This window comes from Carcharhinus amblyrhynchos, chromosome 31 (genome assembly GCF_965287045.1).
Source record: "Carcharhinus amblyrhynchos chromosome 31, sCarAmb.v2.hapA, whole genome shotgun sequence".
Lineage (NCBI taxonomy): Eukaryota > Metazoa > Chordata > Chondrichthyes > Carcharhiniformes > Carcharhinidae > Carcharhinus > Carcharhinus amblyrhynchos.
Genome location: NC_137354.1, coordinates 10,892,945 through 10,912,705, shown reverse-complemented (window position 1 = coordinate 10,912,705; position 19,761 = coordinate 10,892,945). Strand labels below are relative to the sequence as shown.

General features: G+C 43.8%; 1 protein-coding gene across 1 annotated transcript in view; it reads left to right on the top strand.

The window, feature by feature from the left end:
* rps24 (ribosomal protein S24) overlaps positions 1–6,412 on the top strand; it is a 49,886-nt gene extending 43,474 nt beyond the window's left edge. Inside the window, exon 6 of the mRNA XM_080215870.1 lies at positions 6,402–6,412. The gene's annotated coding sequence lies outside the window, so the exon portion shown is untranslated. The remainder of the gene's footprint in view (positions 1–6,401) is intronic.
* Positions 6,413–19,761: the final 13,349 nt, after the last annotated feature.

Below are 19,761 nucleotides of genomic sequence, written 5' to 3'. Positions count from 1 at the left end.
CCGAGTAAATCTTTTCTGCACTCTTTCTAGTTTAATAATATCCTTGGAGGAAAGGAGATTGAGGGGAGGTTTGATAGAGGTGCGCAAGATTAGGACAGAGAGAAAGGCTGGTCCCATTGCAGATAGTACAAGGACTCAGGGACACAGATGGTTTTAGGGGGGAAATGAGAAAGACCTTTTTGAAGCAGCAAGTGATAATTACCTGGAGCTCCCTACCGATTAGGGTGCTGGGATTAGAAGCAAATAATTCCAAAAGGAAACTTGAAGGAGATAAACTTGCAGGGCTATGGGGATAGATGGTGGCATGGTCATTATGCTGATGGACCAGGGTTAATGAATGCTCCAGGAACACAAGTTCAAATCTGACCAGAATTTAAATTGTAAATAAAATCTGGAATATAAAGCTAGATTCTATAAGGGTGACTATTATTGATTGTCATTAAAGCCCATCTAGGTCACTATGTCCTTTAGGGAAGGAAATCTGCCAAGCTTACTAGCCTGGTCTGGCCTGGCCTACACCCATAACAGTGTGCTTGAATCTTAACCAACTGCTGCCTAAAATGGCACAACAAGCCATTCATTTCAAGAGGGATGGGCATTAAATGCCAGCCTTGTCAGCAATGCCCACATCACAGAAAAGAATATGGGAATAAAAAGGTCTGTCACATGAGGAGAGACTACATTGGTTAGGATTACAGTCATTGGGGTTTAGCAGAGTGAGAGGGGATCTCTTAGAAACTTATAAAATTCTGCAGAGTTAGACAGGGTAGATTCAGAAAGAATGTTCCCAATGGCGGGGATGTCCAGAACTAGGGGTCATAGTTTGAGGATAAGGGGTAAATCTTTTAGAACTGAGGTGAGGAGAAATTTCTTCACCCAGAGGGAGTGACTGTGTGGAATTCATTCCCACAGAAAGTTGTTGAGGCCAAAATATTGTGTGATTCCAGGAATAGATATAGCTCTTGGGATCAAGGGACATGGGGCAAAGGCAGGATCAGGATTATAAATTTGATGTTCAGCCACGATCAAGGTGAATAACAGAACAGGCTGGAAGGGACAAGCGGCTTCCTCCTGCCTCCAGTTTCTATGTAAAAATGGAGGAGATCCATAGGGTGACAGGGTAACTCTACAGAGAGCTGATACAGACTGGGTTGACTGACAGGTCTCCTTCTCTGTGGAAATGAGACTGAATCAATGGTCCTCTCTCACTGAACTACAGCCGAGAGGTGGAGCTGGGCAAATTTGTCTCTGCCCTGTTGGAGTTATGCCAAGAAGAAAACTCTACCCATTGTGTTCAACCATGAGGTGCCTCTGCTACTTTCCTAACTCAAACTCCACACACATTGTCTCCAGTTTCACACAGTCTTTGCAAGCTATTTATCTTTTTCTTAACCCAGGCTATTACCCCAGTTTGAACTCATCATAGGTTCTGGACCAAATGTCGGGGCTTGGTGCTCTGTACAGCTTTTCACTTATCTTAGGACCCCTTCACTCACGTTTTAAACCTTGTAATAGAAACAGAAAGTGCTGGTAACAAACTCAGCAGGTCTGGCAGGACCTGTGGAGAGAGAAACAGATTAATGTTTTGATAGCGTGTGATTCTTCTTCCATGTTAAAGAGAGGGAGAGATGTGATGGATCATGTACTGTATGGGGGGGAGAGAGCATGGTAGAAAGACAGTGATCAATGAGAGCTAAAAGAGGTTGCAACAAAAATGTGTAGGCCACAAGACAGAGGAAGTGTTTGATTTTTGATTTGATTTGTTAATGTTGCATGTACTAACATACAGTGAAAAGTATTGTTTCTTGCGCGCTACACAGACAAAACATACTGTTCATAGAGAAGGAGACAAGAGAGTGCAGAATGTAGTGTTACAGTCATAGCTAGGGTGTAGAGAAAGATCAACTTAATGCGAGGTAAGTCCATTCAAAAGTCTGAAAGCAGCTGGGAAGAAACTGTCCTTGAGTCAATTGGTATGTGATCTTAGACTTTTGTATCTTTTTCCCAATGGAAGAAGGTGGAAGAGAGAATGTCCGGGGTGCGTGGCATCCTTAATTTTGCTGGTTGCTTTGCCAAGGCAGTGGGAAGTGTAGACATAGACCATGGACGGGAGGCTGGTTTGTGAGATGGATTTGGCTACACTATGACCTTTTGTAATTCCACGTGCTCTTGTGCAGAGCAGGAGCCATACCAAGCTGTGATCCAACCAGAAAGAATGCTTTCTATGGTGCATCTGTAAAAGTTGGTGAGAGTCATAGCTGACATGACAAATATCCTTAGTCTTCTAAAAAGGTAGAGGCGTTGGTGGCTTTCTTAACCATAGTTTCTGCATGGGGGGACCAGGACAGGTTGTTGGTGATCTGGACACTTAAAAACTTGAAGATCTCGACCCTTTCTACTTTGTTCCCATTAATGTAGACAGGGATAGGTATTAATGGCAGTGTGAAGGGTATAGAAGGTGCTGAGAGTAGCATATCAGAATGTGTTAACAGAACGATTTTAAAAAGTAGAGTTTATTTATTAGTCACAAGTAAGGGTTACATTAGTGCTGCAATGAAGTTACTGTGAAATTCTCCTAGTCGTCACACTCCAGCATCTTTCGGGTCAACGCATCTAACCAGCACGTCTTTCAGACTGTAGGAAGAAACCCACACAGATATGGGGAGAATGTGCAGACTCCACACAGACAGTGACCCAAGCTGGGAATCTAATCTGGGTCCCTGGCACTGTGAGGCAGCAGTGCTAACCACTGTGCCGTCCACATTTATCCACCCAACATTAATTTGTAAAATGGACAGTGCTCATAATCATTGTCAATCATCTACAAATGGCTTCTCCTTAAAGCTGTGGTAATAATATCACAAGTCAATGCGACATCATTCAATCAAAATCACACTGTACAATCCCAGATTGCTATATTGTCTTTATTCTTTCATGGGTTGTAGGCATCACTGGCAAAGTCTTTCTTTGAGAATTTGTGATAGTTTAATAGTCACCTTTACAGAAGTTAGCTTTCGATTCCAGATTTTATGAATTGAATTGACATTTTCACCAGCTGCCGTGGTGGGATTTGAACCCATGTCTTCAGAGTGTTAGTCTGGGACTCTGGTTCACTATTGCAGTGGCATTACACTATGCCACAAACTCCTCTCTTCACAGGGTTCAATTCCCGTCTTGGGGTCACTGTCTGTGTGGAGTTTACATGTTCTCCCTGTGTGGGTTGCCTCCGGGTGCTCCGGTTTCCTCCCAGAGTCCAAAGATGTGCGGGTTAAGTGGATTGGCCATGCTAAATTTCCCCTTTATGTCAGGGGGTCTAGCTAGGGTAAATGCACGGGGTTATGGGAATAAGGCCTGGGTGAGATTGTGGTCAGTGCAGATGGGCTGAATGGCCTCCTGCACTGTAGAATTCTATGATATCTATAAATTTTGAGCCTAAAACTGTTCTCAGCCACTTACTGCAGAGTGTTTTGCAGGAATGATTGATGGGGTAAATACCTAATCATTTCCAATCTGGCCTGGATGTGTAGTGTTACCATTTATAGTTGAGATCATCAGGAAAAACGCAACTAAGATATTATTCCAAATCTGTAATCCAGTCTCTATCAGACAATAACATTGTTGAATTCACAAACCTCTGGCCTGTCACTCTCGTGGTTCTGAATGCCACCTGAACTCTTGGATACGATTACAGGCCTGTCAATTACTCTCGGTTAAATATTACTCCTTATCGATTTTTATAGATGAAATATCAATCTTGTAAGCAGTCAGGTTGCTGGTCACACCCACATAATAAACATCTGTTGTAAAGAGCGCTTAATTTTCAGAAAGTATCATTCTAGTTTGCTTGCTGTGTTGTCAAAACATTGCTCATCTCTGTGCTCCTTTGAATGTGTTTCTTTATGAAGCTTGTCATCTTTATTTTGATGTGATGTGACAGCAGCCATTCTAAGGCAGATGGATGGAGCTAAGGCACAGGTTAGCTGTGATTGAACTGAACACACTTGAAGGGCAGAATGGCCTACTTTGTCCCCCACAGTAAAAGAGAATCCAAAAGAAAGGGAGAAAATAGAAAAGGCAAGAGAAAAGGCATTCTTTCAATCCACGTGTTGATGAAAGTAAATGAGACAGCACGGTAGCACAGTTCCAGGGACCTGGGTTCAATTCCTGGCTCGGATCACTGTCTGTGTGGAGTTTGCACATTCTCCTCGTGTCTGTGTGGGTTTCCTCCACGTGCTCCAGTTTCCTTCCACAGTCCAAAGATATGCGGGTTAGGTTGATTGTCTGTGCTAAAATTGCCCCTTACTGTCCTGAGATGTGTAGGTTAAAGGGATTAGTGGGTAAATATGTAGGGATATGAGTGTAGGGCTTGTGTGGGATTGTAGTTGGTGCAGACTCGATGGGCCAAATGGCCTCTCCCTGTACTGTAGGGACTTGATGAGACAGAATATTGCCAAACACGTCAGAGATTCTTAGTCTTTCTCAGTGATGGAATGGCATTATTGTCCCAAGTTCTCACCAATCCTTTACCCCTCCCCCCTCCTTGTTTTTTTCAAGTTATTGGCCCCTTACTATGTCATTCCCTGTATCTGCTTCATCCTGTTTTGTGCAAGTGGCCATCATTTGTGAGTGAGCATTGACAGCGAATGAACTGACTTGATCGTTACACCTCCTCCCTCTAACCGCGCGTGCACGCACACACGCGCACACACACGCACACACACTTTTCAGCAGGCACCTATGTATCAGCACTGGAAACATATCAGGAGGAGGCCATTCAGCCCCTCGAGCCTGTTTCACTTCTGAATGAGATTTGTAACCTAACACCATGGTTGCCCCCTAACTAGCTTTGGATAACAAAAATCTATCAATCTTGGATTTAGAATGAAGGGCTGACATGGCATCATTTGTGGAATCAAGTTCCAAATTTCCTCTACTCTTTGCATGTCAAAATCTTTCCTAACCTTATTCCTGTAAGGTCTGACTCTAGGCTGGTTGCCTGTAATGACTTCAATCAGACCATTGAGGTTGGCCTATTGGAGTATGAGCTCCCTGATCAAGGATCCCCTAAGTTAAGTTGATTTTGTTTATTTGATTGGATGCAAAAAGATGTCCCTGATTAAGGACTCTATTGAGGGGCCAATTAGGGAGTCTTTGCCTTGTACCTAATGGGGAGAGTCAGTTCCTCTGACACCCCCAGAGGTAGACTGCTAGCACTCTGTGTACTGCTGTTAGAGTTTGTAAATAAAGGGGTTTGGGTGAATGGATCTCTGCCTCCGCTGACTTATTAAGAAGTCTCACAATACCAGATTAGAGTCCAACCATCTCTACATCAAACTGGTTGGACTTTAACCTGGTGTTGTGAGACTTCTTACTGTGTTTACCCCAGTCCAACGCCAGCATCTCTACATCCACAGACTTATTACAGTGTCCTCGTCCTAGACTCCTTTGTCTGATTCACTCACTCAGGGCTGTTAAGACTGCCTGTTGTATTGTTCATTTCATTCTGAGATGAGCCAGATTGGCTTTGATCCAAGATCTGGTTTTCTATTTTCATGGTCCAGCTATTACTGCAGAAATGTACAGGTCCGCCAGGGAAGTCAATTTTGGTGTATCTGAGACAGAGACGTAGATAATGGCTAGCGAGCCATCCAGACTCATATCTCTCTTTGTAATTCATACTGGAGCATGTGTTCCTGTTGAAATGAAAGAGGAATAATACATGGCCTGTCAGCTTAATCTCTTTTATTTGAGTTGTGACAAAGACATGGATGGCTCCTTCACACCAGCCATTCCTGGCAATCAGCTTTGCTTCCTGTTACTCATGAAACAGAAAGCACTGGAGACCCTGTATAGGAACAGAGAACAGTACAGCAAACGAACAGGTCCTTCAGCCCATCAAGCTTGCAGCGACACATGATGCCTTCTAACCTAAAGATCTTTTGCCTCTATGTGGTTCCTATCTCTCTATTCCCTCCCTATGTAAGTATCTGACAAGATGCCTCTTAAACGTTGCTATTGTATCTGCTTCTACCACCTCCTCTGGTAGCACATTCCAGGCACTTAACACCCTCTGTGCATAAAAACTTGCCTCTCACATCGCCTTTAAACTTTCTCCTTTTTACCTATGTCCCTGTGTACTTGACATTTCCACCCTGGGAAGAAAAACTCTGACTATCCATTATATCCATATCCTCATAATTCTGTAAACTGCTTTCAAGTCACCCCTCAGCCTCTGTCGTTCAAGTGAGAACAAGCCAAGTTTATCCAATCTCTCCTCATAGTTAATATCCTTCAAACAAAGCAATATCCTGATAAACCTTTACTGTACCCTCTCCAAAGCCTCCACATCCATCTGGTAGTGTGGTGACTAAAACTTTACGCAATATCCCAAATGTGGCTTGTAACATGGGGAGGTGATGGGCTAGTGGTATTATTGCTAGTTTATTAATCCAGAAACTCAGCTAACGCTCTGCAGACCTTGGTTCGAATCCCACCATGGCAGATGGTGGACTGATGACTGTGAAACCATTCATTAATGTCCTTTAGGGACCCACAGCAATGTGGTTGACTCTCAACTGCACTGGGGCAACTGGGGATAGGCAATAAATGCTGACCAGCCAGCAATGCCCATGTACCCTGAATGGATAAATAGGAGCAGACAAATTCTCTCCACGACTAAAACATCATTTCCTCACTTTTCTATCCAAACCTTGATGAGATAAAAACCAGCATTCCAGCCATCCCTTTCATACCTGCTTTTAACGGACGTGGACATCCCAAATCCCTTTGTTCCTCCCACCCCGCAGCTCTGACCATCTGGAAAATATTCAGATCTTTTCTCTTCTGAATCCCGAGTGGATGAGCTGACACTCTCCAAGTTGAGCTCCATCTTCCACTGACTCGCCCACTCGCTTAATCTGTCTACAGCTTCCCTTTGTAACTTCCTGCTCCCCACTACACAACTTGTCTTGATTTTGCTTTAAACAGAAAAGGTTACTGGCATTCTCCCAGGCTGCTATATTGGAACAACCTAAGTTAAGTCGAGCTGCTTCTATAGTTTCAACTTCTTACACTCTCCAGGCAATCTCAGTGGCTACCTAAAAGACAAAGATTTATGGGGCACAATCAAAAAAAAATGATATTGCAACTTGCAGCTTTATAATTCTTTATTCAGAGTTTCCTTACATAGGTAGGCCTTCTGGAACATGCTGCCCTCTCCTCTGTGCTCCTTATTTAGCAGCACAACACTTATGACCTGCAGAACAGAGTAGGAAAATGCATTAAATTGAAATATTAGTCTTTTGCAATTGGGCATAGAGTTGGTCAGTGTTATCCCTGTTTGACCACAGATACAAATAGTAACACGTAAATGGTTTCAAAGCACTGTTGATTAGTAGGGGCATCAGCTGTGGTTTGGGTAGAACACTCTTGCCTCAAATCACGAGGGTGCTGGGTTCAAGTCCCACTCCAGAGACGTGGGCTCACAGTCTGGGCTAACAGTCCAGGTGCATTATGGACTGTCGGAGGCCCTGTCGGACCGATGTTAAAACAAGGCCACGTCTGCCATCTCTGATTTATTATTGTCACATGTATTCGTATACAGTGTGAAGTATTGTTTCTTACGCACTGAACAGACAAAACATACCGTAAATAGAAAAGGAAAGGAGAGAGTGCAGAATGTAGTGTTACAGTCATAGCCAGGATGCAGAGAAAGATCAACTTAATGCAAGGTAGGTCCATTCAAAAGTTTGATGGTAGCAGGGACCAAGCTGTTTGCACACACAAGTGAGATAATGAGTGAATAGTCTATTTTCGTGATGCTGATTAAGGGATAAATATTGGGACGACTCCCTGTGTATGTTTTTGGTGTCCTCAGACTTTCGTATCTTTTTCCTGATGGTAGAAAGTGGAAGAGAGATTGTCTGGGGAGCATGGGGTCCTTGATTATGCTGGCTGCTTTTCTGTGGCTGTGGGAAGTATTGACAGTGTCAATGACTGAGAGGCTGGTTTGCGTGATGGACTGGGCTTCGTTCATGACCCTCTGTAGTTTCTTGTGGTCTTGGGCAGAGTAGGAGCCATACCGAGCTGTGATACAACTAGAAAGAATGCTTTCTATAGTGCATCTATAAAAATTTGGATACAGTGAGAAGTATTGTTTCTTGTGCACTATACAGATAAAACATACTGTTCATAGTGTACACGGGGGTGAAGGAAAGGAGAGGGTGCAGAATATTGTGTTAATTTAAAAGAATTAGAGTACAGTTTAAAGAACACAGAATGGGTGTAAGAGATTGAATTGGAGGGTAGGCTGGGGTCAGCTTGCAAGAAGTTGCCTCGCTCCAGCACCATCTCATTTGGATAGTAAAGTTTGCCCGGCCCTATTATAAAGAAGAGCAGGAGAGTTCATAGAGTCATAGATTCCCTCCTGTGTAGAAACAGGCCATTTGGCCCATCGAGCCCGCACTGACAACAATCCCGCCCAGGCCCTATCCCCGTAACCCCACATATTTACCCTGCTAATCCCCCTAATACTAAGGGGCAATTTAGCATGGCCAATCAGCCTAACTCGCACATCTTTGGACTGTGGGAGGAAACCGGAGCACCCGGAGGAAACCCATGTAGACACGTAGAAAATACACAAAATCCACACAGACAGACCTGAAGCTGGAATCGAACCCGGGTCCCTGACATTGTGAGGCAGCAGTGCTAACCACTGTGCCACCCATTTATCCCTGGTATTCTAATATCCCTCGAAAATCAGAGTGTCTGATCATTATTTCTCCTGTGCACAGAGTGGCAGCAATGCTTCATATCTTTAGTACTAAATTAACTGTAAAATATTGTAGGAGTTGTGCAAGGCACTATATAAATGCAAGTTATGTCTTTCCTTTGAGATATAACATCAGTGGTCAGCATGTTAATTTCTGCAATTTCCATGCCTAATGTTGAACATAATTGTCTGATTACTTTCTGAATGTATGAAATATGAATACGCACTCAGACTGTATATTAAACGTGGCGATCATACCATTTTACCATTAGTAACTTGTTTCCAAACCTGAAATCTATAATTCAAAGGTCTATAAGCTTCGAGCAGAGCTGAGAAAGTGATAAATGGATTTCATGGGCATTTAGATTACACTGTGACATTCCTGAGCCCACAGGCCTTTGGAACATTTTTCCCAGTATTTTTGACTCATACCGTTATAACCTGTGTTCTCCACACTGCACACTAAAGTAAAGTTAAAAGTTTATTTATTAGTGACAAGTAGGCCTAAATTCACAGTGCAATGAAGTTACTGTGAAAATCGCCACACTCTGGTGTCTGTTCGGGTACACTGAGGGAGAATTTAGCACGGTCAACATAGCAACATAAGTAGCCAGTATAATTAAGGACGGTACGTACCCTGGACATTCTCTCTTCTACCTTCATCCGTCGGGATACAGATACAAAAGTCTGAGGTCTTTTACTAACCAACTCAAGAACAGCTTCTTCCCTGCTGCTGCCATTGTGTGTGCAAACAGCTTGTTCCCTGCTGCCATCAGATTGAATGCACCTACCTCGCATTAAGTTGATCTTTATCTCCATCCCAGCTATGACTGTAATACTACATTCTGCACTCTCTCTTTTCTGCACTTACTGCACTCTCTCTTTTCCTTCTCTATGAATGGTATGCTTTGTCTGTATAGCACAAGAAGCAATACTTTTCACTGTATGCTAATACATGTGACAATAATAATTCAAATCAAATCAATGCATCTAACCTGCACACCTTTGGATCACCCGGGGGAAACCCACACAGACACAGGGAGAACATGCAGACGCCACACAGACAGTGACCCGAGGCTGGGAATCGAACCAGGGTCCTTAGTGTTGTGAGGCAGCAGTGCTAACCACTGTGCCACCCCACTGGCATGTTACTGGCAATCATTATTAATCAACCATGAATCTTGATATTTTCTATGGGGAGGAGATATTTGATGTTCAGTGTGAGAGATGAACGTTTTTGAATTTGAGTGAAGTTCCGTTGTTTGCAGAATTAACATGAGTTTTATGGCCTTTATGTTAAGTACCTTCAGGATAATTTCACTGGATGGTGGAGGGAATGTGCTTTCCTGCTCCAGATCATTTATGATTTTTGTTCCATTTGAAGTGACTGGAGTGAAAATTTAGCAGGTTCTATAGTGGGTACATGGTCTGATCTTCAAGGTTAATATTTGAAGTGTTATCAGTGTGGCAGCAAATGCGGCAATTTGCACGCACAAGTGAGATAATGACCGAATAATCTATTTTCACGATGTTGATTGAGGGATAAATATTGGCCAGGCCACCTGGGACAACTCCCTGTGTATGTAATCTTATTCTGGCTATCTTATTGGGTGAGCACGGTGGCATAGTGGTTATCACTGCTGCCTCACAGCGCAAGGGACCCGGGTTCAATTCCTGGCCTTGGGTCACTATCTGTGTGGAGTCTGCACATTCTACTCATGCCTGTGTGGGTTTCTTCCGAGTCCTCTGATTTCCTCCCACAGTCCAAACTTGTGCGGGTTAGCCAAAAAAGAAAATGCTGGAAAATCTCAGCAGGTCTGGCAGCATCTGTAAGGAGAGAAAAGAGCTGACGTTTCAAGTCCCGATAACCCTTTGTCAAAGCTGATGTGTGGGCTAGGTTGATTGGCCATGCTAAATTGACCCTGGTGTCAGGGGGATTAGCAGGGTGTGGGGTTACGGGAATAGGACCTGGGCGGGATTGTGGTTGGTACAGACTCGATGGGCCAATTGGCCTCCATGTACTGTAGGGATTCTACAGCCTAAGGGATTGACCGAACCTCGGTTTAATGTTTCACCTGAAAAGTGGCATCTTTGACAGGGCAACACTCCTTCAGAACTGGAGTGTCAAGCTGGAGTTTTGTGTTCAAGATTCTGCAGTGGAATTTGACTTCACGCTCCTGGAAAGTTCATTCATGTGCTGAGTGTTCACGAGCAACTCCGCGGGTCCAGCTTGTCCATGTATAACCGCAAATTTACCAGACTGGATTCTCCTCTGGAAAACAAGTGGGCAGTGATATGATTTGGGGCTCATCACTCAAGCAGGGCATGCTAGGTATGTGGGGTTACAGAGATAGGGCCTGGGTGGGATTGTTGTCAGTGTAGGCTTGATGGGCTGAATGGCCTCGACTTGACTTCAGAAGTTCTTCCATGATTTGTTCTTAAGGGCTTTCTTTTTGAGTCGGTACTGTGTTGCACACAATACTGACATTGTGCATTGCTGCTATTGATATAACTGTCTGAAGGTTATTTTTATGATCTATCCACATTGATCAGATATTAGCCTTAGTACAAGACATTGTTATAACCCTTTTTTTATGTTTGCTTTAAACATATGTCCTTTCTTTCCAGTAACACATCCTCTCAGTTCCAATGTATTGTTTGCAGCTTGTGATCTAGTAACCTCAGTGAATCAATATCAACTATCAACTCTCTCACCAACTTTCATCCATGGAAAGCATTCTTTCTGGTTATATCACAGCTTGGTATGGCTCCTGTTCTGCCTAAGACTGCAAGAAACAACAAAAGGTCGTGAATGTAACCCAATCCATCACACAAACCAGCCTCCCATCCATTGACTCTGTCTACATGTCCCACTGCCTCGGCAAAGCAGCCAGTATAATTAATGACCCCACCCACCCCAGATACAAAAGTCTGAGCCAACCAACTTGAGAAGATTTCCTTCCATTCCTGATGCCATCAGGCTTTTAAATGGACCTACCTTACATTAATACTGATCTTTTTCTATACCCTAGCTATGACTGTAACATTAGATTCTGCTCTCTCTCCTTTCCTTCCCTATGAACGATATGCTTTGTCTGTATAATGAGCAAAAAACAATACTTTTCACTGTATGTTAATACATGTGGCAATAATAAATTAAGTCAAATCAAATCAAATCAATTTTCTCCATCCTGCATCTATCCCTATCGTAGGTCCCAGAAAAAGACTAGAAGTTTCATCGAAACGACATGGTGTTACGAAACGAGAGAAAATGCCGACTGGGAATAGAACTCTGATTATTTCCTTTCAATGAGCATTCATCATTTTCCCTGTTCAGTTAATGTGTCTACATGTGGCCCTGGGAAAGAGCGGGAAACTTCTACTGGAGAACGAGCCCCATTTGTAAACATGGGGAGCTGTACACGTATCACTGAGACACATTGCAAAGGTAGTGCAATAGATTCTGATTTATGAACCACAGGTTGTCATTCTGAGGGAGATTTTGAGGTAAAGTTGGATATTTAGCCTCAGGAAGAGATGCTGCAGTGTTGGGGTGTGGCAGAGAGGATCTAACAGAGCTACCCCACTTACATAACTGAATATAGAAAGTAAACTTAAACAGCAGTGCATCAATATAGACATTTGGAAACCAAATTCAGGAAAAACTCACACAAGTTTGTCTTTACACCCTTGATTAGAAAGAGCTTGCCAAAACTGGGGAGTTTAGGCCAGACTTTGGATTCAATTAAAAGAAACTGGATGTCATCACAGGAAGATAGTATTGGTGAAAAAAAGGTATTTTGGATGTTCACAAGAGGTAAAGTACTGACTATATTCAACTAGCCCATGTTTACAAAGATCAGAATATGGTGTCCAACTTTAGATTTGATTTCATTTTATTGAGAAACATAGAAACCTAGAAGATAGGAGGAGGAGGAGGAGGAGGCCATTTGGCCCTTCGAGCCTGCTCCATCATTCATCACAATCATGGCTGATCATCCAACTCAATAGCCCAATCCTGCTTTCTCCCCCTAACCTTTGATCCCATTCGCCCCAAGTGCTATATCCAGCTGCCTCTTGAATCATTCAATGTTTTGGCATCAACTGCTTCCTGTGGTAATGAGTTCCACAGGCTCACCACTCTTTGGGTGAAGAAATGTCTCCTCATCTCTGTCCTAAATGGTCTACCCCGAATCCTCAGACTGGGACCCCTGGTTCTGGACTCCCCCCACCATCGGGAACATCCTCCCTGTGTCTACCCTGTCTAGTCCTGTCAGAATTTTATATGTCTCTACGAGATCCCTCCCTCATTCATCTGAACTCCATCAAAACAATCCTAACTTAGTCAATCTCTCCTCGTACATCAATCACATGTATTGGGATACAGTGAAAAGTATTGTTTCTTGCATGTGTACAGACAAAGCATACCATTCAAAGAGGAGAAGGAAAGGAGAGGGCGCAGAATATAATGTGACAGTCATAGCTAGGGTGCTGGAGATACATCAAACAAGAAGACATGTGTAAATTATCATAAAGTTGACAGCTACTACTGGAATTTCAGTGGAGGTTTTGCCCATCTAACACTCTCCCCGGCACTGGTACATTCTTTTAACCAGTTGAAAGTTAACAGAATATTTGGTTTTGATTGAATTCTGCTCCCAGTCCTGGAGGTGAGGCAATCTACTTTAAAACATTACACCCAGCAACTCCTGTCGCCAGCAGCATATTGACATTGTCACAGTTGTGACATTGCTTCCGATGCAGTTTTACATATTGTGTGTGGAAGGACAGACAAAGCTTACGAATAGACAGGTCCCAATTATTCAAAATCAGCCATTAATTTACCCAGTGAGGTATTAATCTACACTATATCCGAGGCAGATTTGCGGCGAGCTTGGGACTGAAAGGGTTGGGAGAAACATTTTCTTGCTTGTTTTTAGTGTAAGTGCAATAATGAGTCCCCCTGGGCAGGAGCAGTTACTGGAGAATTATTGCCAGCGCAGGCAGCATTTGTACTCCCTGTATAATGAAATCAGCAAGTTACCTCCAGTACTGTTTCACTCGCAGAATGCACTTTTAATTCCTGCCCTTGAGCACACCAAGGCTTCAGCCAGAATACCAGTCAACCCTTTTAATTAAGAAAATAAGATTTAAGGAAAGGAAATTAAATGAGCGCGCTGCAGCATATGGCGTCCTAGGTGTTGGGTGTTAGGGGAGTAAAACATCTGAGGCCTGTTTAAAGCCTAGAGTCATATTGGATTGCAGAATTCTTCCTTCCTCGCTGAACACTCTCGGCTTGTTATTTTGACAGTCGGTTCTGGCCACATTGGCTGGCTGCTGCACAGATTGGAAGCTAATGAATGCCGCAGTTACACAGGCGTATTGTGCTGGCGGTGGTTTGCAGTGAACAGTTGGGGGGGGGACTGGGGGACCCTGCAGTGGACACAACAAAAGCAGCCACTCTGCCGAGCTGGTGTGGAGCCACATTTTATTATGCAGCCTGCATCTTCCGCCCTGATCCAGATTCAATGGCCGCAGAGATCAGACACTCTGCACCCGTCTGAATTGGCCGAGGGAAGCAGCTCGGTCATTTCACACTTCAGCCAGCCGAGGCTTGCTCATTTCCATCGCGGGGTGTGGGCTACTCTCAGCCCGTCCCTTGAGGAGGTGGTGGTGGTGGCGAGGCTGCCTCCTCGAACCGCTGCAGTCCCTTTAAAGCCACGCGTCCCCCCCCCCCCCGATTAAATATTGGGTTTTGTGATTTGTGCTAACGAAAAGAAGAGGAGAAATCCCACCAGGCAGCAAAAGCTGCCAGGAAATAATTACCCTCCCCCGTCATTCGAGCGAGGTGTCTGCCAATGAAATAGTGGACAGCGGAATCGAGCTCAGTTATGAGTCTGGGGGTGATGTGCGAGCTGAGCTCCGAGTGCAGGGAGAACAGGGCGATAGTCTTCACGCTGCGCCTGTTGACTGGCAGCAGAATGTAACCCGCAGTCATTTAGTCTTTCACAACACTCAAGCAGCCTGTCCTCCTGCATTAGGATTTAGTGCATTGTATGACTTGAAGCGAGTCAGAAGGGAGAATATAATGAGGAAGCCTTCCATTGTAAACCGCATTTGATTATTGATTATAGGCCTGATACCAACCTTTGTCGTGATGAGGCCTCCCTACACGTTCCCTAATATTCTTCTGAGCATTATCTTGCTCTTCCAGGGTTGTTTTACAAGCACAATCCTTGCAGAACGTGTTCTACAGGCATAACATTCGCAGGTTAATCACTGTTAAGAGAGGGAAGAGGATGCTTATTATCCAATGAATAACAGTTAACCTTATCACAGCCTTTAGTAGTAATTGTGTGATTGTTTGTTCTGTGTCATGGATGGTACTGAGAGAGTCATAGAGATTTACAGCATGGAAACAGGCCCTTCAGCCCAACTTATCCATGCCGCCCTTTTTAAAATCATTAAGCTTGTCCCAATTACTCACACTTGGCCCATATCCCTCTATACCCATCCCACCCATATAACTGTCTAAATGCTTTTTAAAAGACAAAATTGTACCCGCCTCTACAACTGCCTCTGGCAGCTTGTTCCAGACACTCACCACCCTCTGGTGTGAAAATATTGCCCCTCTGGACCCTTTTGTATCTCTCCCCTCTCAGCTTAAACCTCTGCCCTCTAGTTAACTTTATCACAACCTTTAGTAGTAATTGTGTGATTGCTGTTTGTTCTGTGTCATGGATGGTACTGAGATAGAGTCATTGAGGTTTACAGCATGGAAACAGGCCCTTAGGCCCAACTCACCCGTCCCACCCTTTTTTTTAAGCTAGTCCCAATTGCCTGCTTTTGGCCCATATCCCTCTATAACTGTCTAAATGCTTTTTAAAAGACAAAATTATACCCGCCTCTACTACTACCTCTGGCAGCTTGTTCCAGACACTCACCACTCTCTGTGTGAAAGAATTGCCCCTCTGGACCCTTTTGTATCTCTCCCCTCTCACCTTAAACCTATGCCCTCTAGTTTTAGACTGTTACTGTGAAATTTACATTTTGGTTACAAACTTAATAACCTTACTTTGGAGATTAGAAATTTCAGTTATCACAAAATAAAACGGCATCCATTATTTTTCTGAAGAAGTGTTTTGTATAATTTTTTAATTTGATTTACTATTGTCACATGTATTGGGATACAGTGCAAAATATTGTTTTTTGCGTGCTTTACAGACAAAACATAAGGTATATGGGCGAGAAGGAAAGGAGAGAGTGCAAAATGTAGTGTTACAGTTTATTTATTAGTGTCACAAGTAGCCTTACATTAACACTGCAATGAAGTTACTGTGAAACACTCTGGTGCTTATTTGAGTACAATGAGGAGAATTTAGCATGGCCAATGCACCTAACCAACATGTCTTTCGGAGGAAACTGGAGCACCCGGAAGAAACCCATGCACGCGTGGGGAGAACATGTGGGCTCTGCACTGACAGTGACACAAACTGGGAATCGAACCCAGGTCCCTTGCACTGTGAAGCAGCAGTGCTAACCATTTTGCCACCACACTGCCCTGCAGATACAGATACAGTTCAGCCATGGTGCAATTGATTGGCCGAATAAGCTCAAGAAATTGAATAGCTCACTCTTGTTCTGATGTTTCTGTTGCATTCTCTTCAAGAAAGGAGGAGGAGCTGGGTAAATAAGTGGGGTTATGAGGATAGGGCCTGGATGGGATTGTGGTCCGTGCAGACTCGATGGGCCAAATGGCCTCCATCTGTACTGTAAGGATTCTATGATAATGTCATCACAGCATTGTTGGTGACTGATGTCACTGATCTCTGGGTAACTCCCTGTCTCAAGAGTGACACAACTGTAATGATACATATTACTCCTTTGCTTCTGACCTCATAAATGTGTGGGGGGTGGGAGGAGAGATTTATTTGTGTACTTTTTCAGTCATTTCCTCACGGGGTGGCCCCCTTCTCCTATTCCCAGCTACCCATCACTGGGATCACAACCTCGGTGCATCTTTTCCATGTGCAGTGGAGGTTTTTATTTGAAGGGATGGAAACTCAGACAGAGAGTCTGGCCGTGTCAGCTTATCCCTACACACCAGATACCATCACGGCACAGGTATTGGCAGCTCTGGTTTGCACAGGCCTGATATATATGGTGTCAATATGGCATTTTTTCTATTTTGGATGTTCAGTCAATGATAAAAATAACAGTCATCAGAAAAACAACCAATCAAAATGATGCAAAAGAGATCTACTCCTTGGAATGGACCAATGAACTCACCCCTCAATGCTGACCCATGTTCAAAATCAAATGATCTATGACATGGGTGGCTAAACATTCTGAAGCTTGGAGCTACACACGATAATCTCCAGGAACTGCAAGACACGGATAACATTTACAGTCACGTTTTTATTAATATTTCATGCACTTGTGTGCCCCTCTTCCTACTCCCCCACCTGAGCCCCTTATCTAGATTTCGCCACCTTGTCCAGATGTGACAGAGGTGGGGAACTCATTTTGAACTAAAATCATTAAATCTTCCCATAAATAAGCCCACCATAGAATCATAGATTCCTACAGTGCAGAATGAGGCCATTCAGCCCATCAGGTCTGCATCAACCCTCTAACAGAGCACCCTATCCAGACCCTCTCCTGTAACCTCACATATCTACCCTGCTAATCCCCCTAACCTACACATCCTTGGACACTAATGTGCAATTTACCAAAGCAAATCCCCCTAATCTACACATCTTTGGACACAAAGGGGTAATTTAGCATGGCCAATCCACCTAACCTACAATCTTTGGTAACTAAGGGGCAATTTAGCATGGCCAATCCACCTAAGCTGCACATCTTTGGACTGTGGGAGGAAACTGGAGCACCCGGAGGAAACCCACATGGACACAGGGAGAACGTGCAAACTCCACACAGACAGTCACCCAACCCGGGAATTGAACCCGGGTCCCTGGCACTGTGAGACAGCAGTGCTAACCACTGCGCCACCCACTGTTGTCTTTGATTAGTGGAGGTGGTGGTTAAAGGTCTGCATGAATTCCCCAAAGGGTTTCTCCCTCCGTGCTGGCCAAACAAGATCTTTCCATGTTCTCAAAAAGTGTTCCCAAGTCCTGTCGCACAGTTGTCAGGGTGAGAATTTGGGGGAAGGGTCACACAGCCCTTTCAGTAATTAGAACATTCAGTAATATCTCTTGCAGGATAAGTAAGCAGGAGTACCTCTCCCCCACTGCCCTCAGTGTGCCAGTTACACAACAAGAATGAGACATGAAGCCACAGTTGTCAGCAGCGTGTGATGACTTTGTTTGGTTGAGGCACAGGGTGAGCATTCCTGCTGGCCTGTGAATTCTGAATGGGTGCCAATGTAAGTGATACATGCAGCAAGGTGTAGAGCAGTCAACTTGAGATGAAATCTCTTTCTGAGATTACTGAGCTGCTCCTTTTCACACCGCTGCCAGCAAGAATGGAAAACTTGCCGCTCAGTCACTTCTCCGATCACTGCAGCAGGACTGGAAAATCCTAGTCACGGACAAGACCGGAGAACCCAGCCTCTTATGTTAAACGTTTCTGCTACCTTTCTCTGAAACTTTGAGTTTAGGTTTTCTTCTTTCCCGTAATGTGGAGTTGCCAGCGTTGGACTGGGGTGGGCACAGTAAGAAGTCTCACAACACCAGGTTAAAGTCCAACAGGTTTATTTGGAATCACGAGCTTTTGGAGAGCCGCTCCTTCATCAGGATTTGTTTCATTAACAGGGAATATATAGACATAAACTCAATTACAAGATAATGGTTGAAATGTGAGTCTTTACAGGTAATCAAATCTTTACAGGTACAGACAATGCAAGTGGAGAGAGGGTGGCCTTCATGACACACAATACAGAATCGCTGAGTAGAAACTGATAGCCAAGTTCCGCACACGTGAGGACGGCCTCAACCAGGACCTTGGGTTCATGTCACACTATCTGTAACCCCCACGACTTGCCCTGGGCTTGCAAAATCTCACTAACTGTCCTGTCTGGAGACAATACACATCTCTTTAACCTGTGCTTAACCCTGTCTCCATTCACATTGTCTGTATCTGTAAAGACTTGATTACCTGTAAAGACTCGCATTCCAACCATTATCTTGTAATTGAGTTTGTGTCTATATATTCCCTGTTTGTGAACAGAACTCTTCCCTCACCTGATGAAGGAGCAGCACTCTGAAAGCTCCTGCTACCAAATAAACCTGTTGGACTTTAACCTGGTGTTGTGAGTCTTTTTGCTGGGTCAACTCAATTATACTTTGTCTGGTGTTGGAATGGTTTTCCCATTGTGTGATGTCTGGGCTGGACTCTGGAAGCTATGAAACCAGCTTAAAAATACTAACGGGTTGTCTCTAAATAAGCAGCGACTACACTAGAAATATAATTGACTATGTTGCACACACAGACTGAAGCTACAAGGAAATCATCTGTGCTGTAATCTCCATGTAGGATAAAAACAGCAAATGCTAGGAAGCACTCAGCAGGTCAGGCAACATCTGCGGAGAGAAAAACAGCATTAGTGTTTCAGGTCAATGACTTTCCAACTGGCTCTGATCAGTGCTGAGAGTTACCTCGCATTTCCTGTTTTTATTTCTTCACACATAATTTAATTAGCTAGGAAATTCTCTGGGAGTGCCCGAGGATGTGAAAAGTGTGAAATAAATTGAATTTTTAAAAACTATCTTATTGCTGAAAAAGGAAAGATGCTACCAAAGTTTTTCGTCTCGCACTCATCAGGGCAGAATCACAAGAATCACAAATCTCAAAGGCATCAAGGCTTCTAGTACACAAGTGAGCCGTACAGTGAGGCCAACTGATAATCTTAAAATGGTCGTTGGTGTAATTCTTAACACACTCAGGATTATTCGGTGAGTGTTGCCTGATAGCAGAATCACAAGTAATAATAATCACAATAGCAATCAGTAAGGATAGGTAATGACACCTCC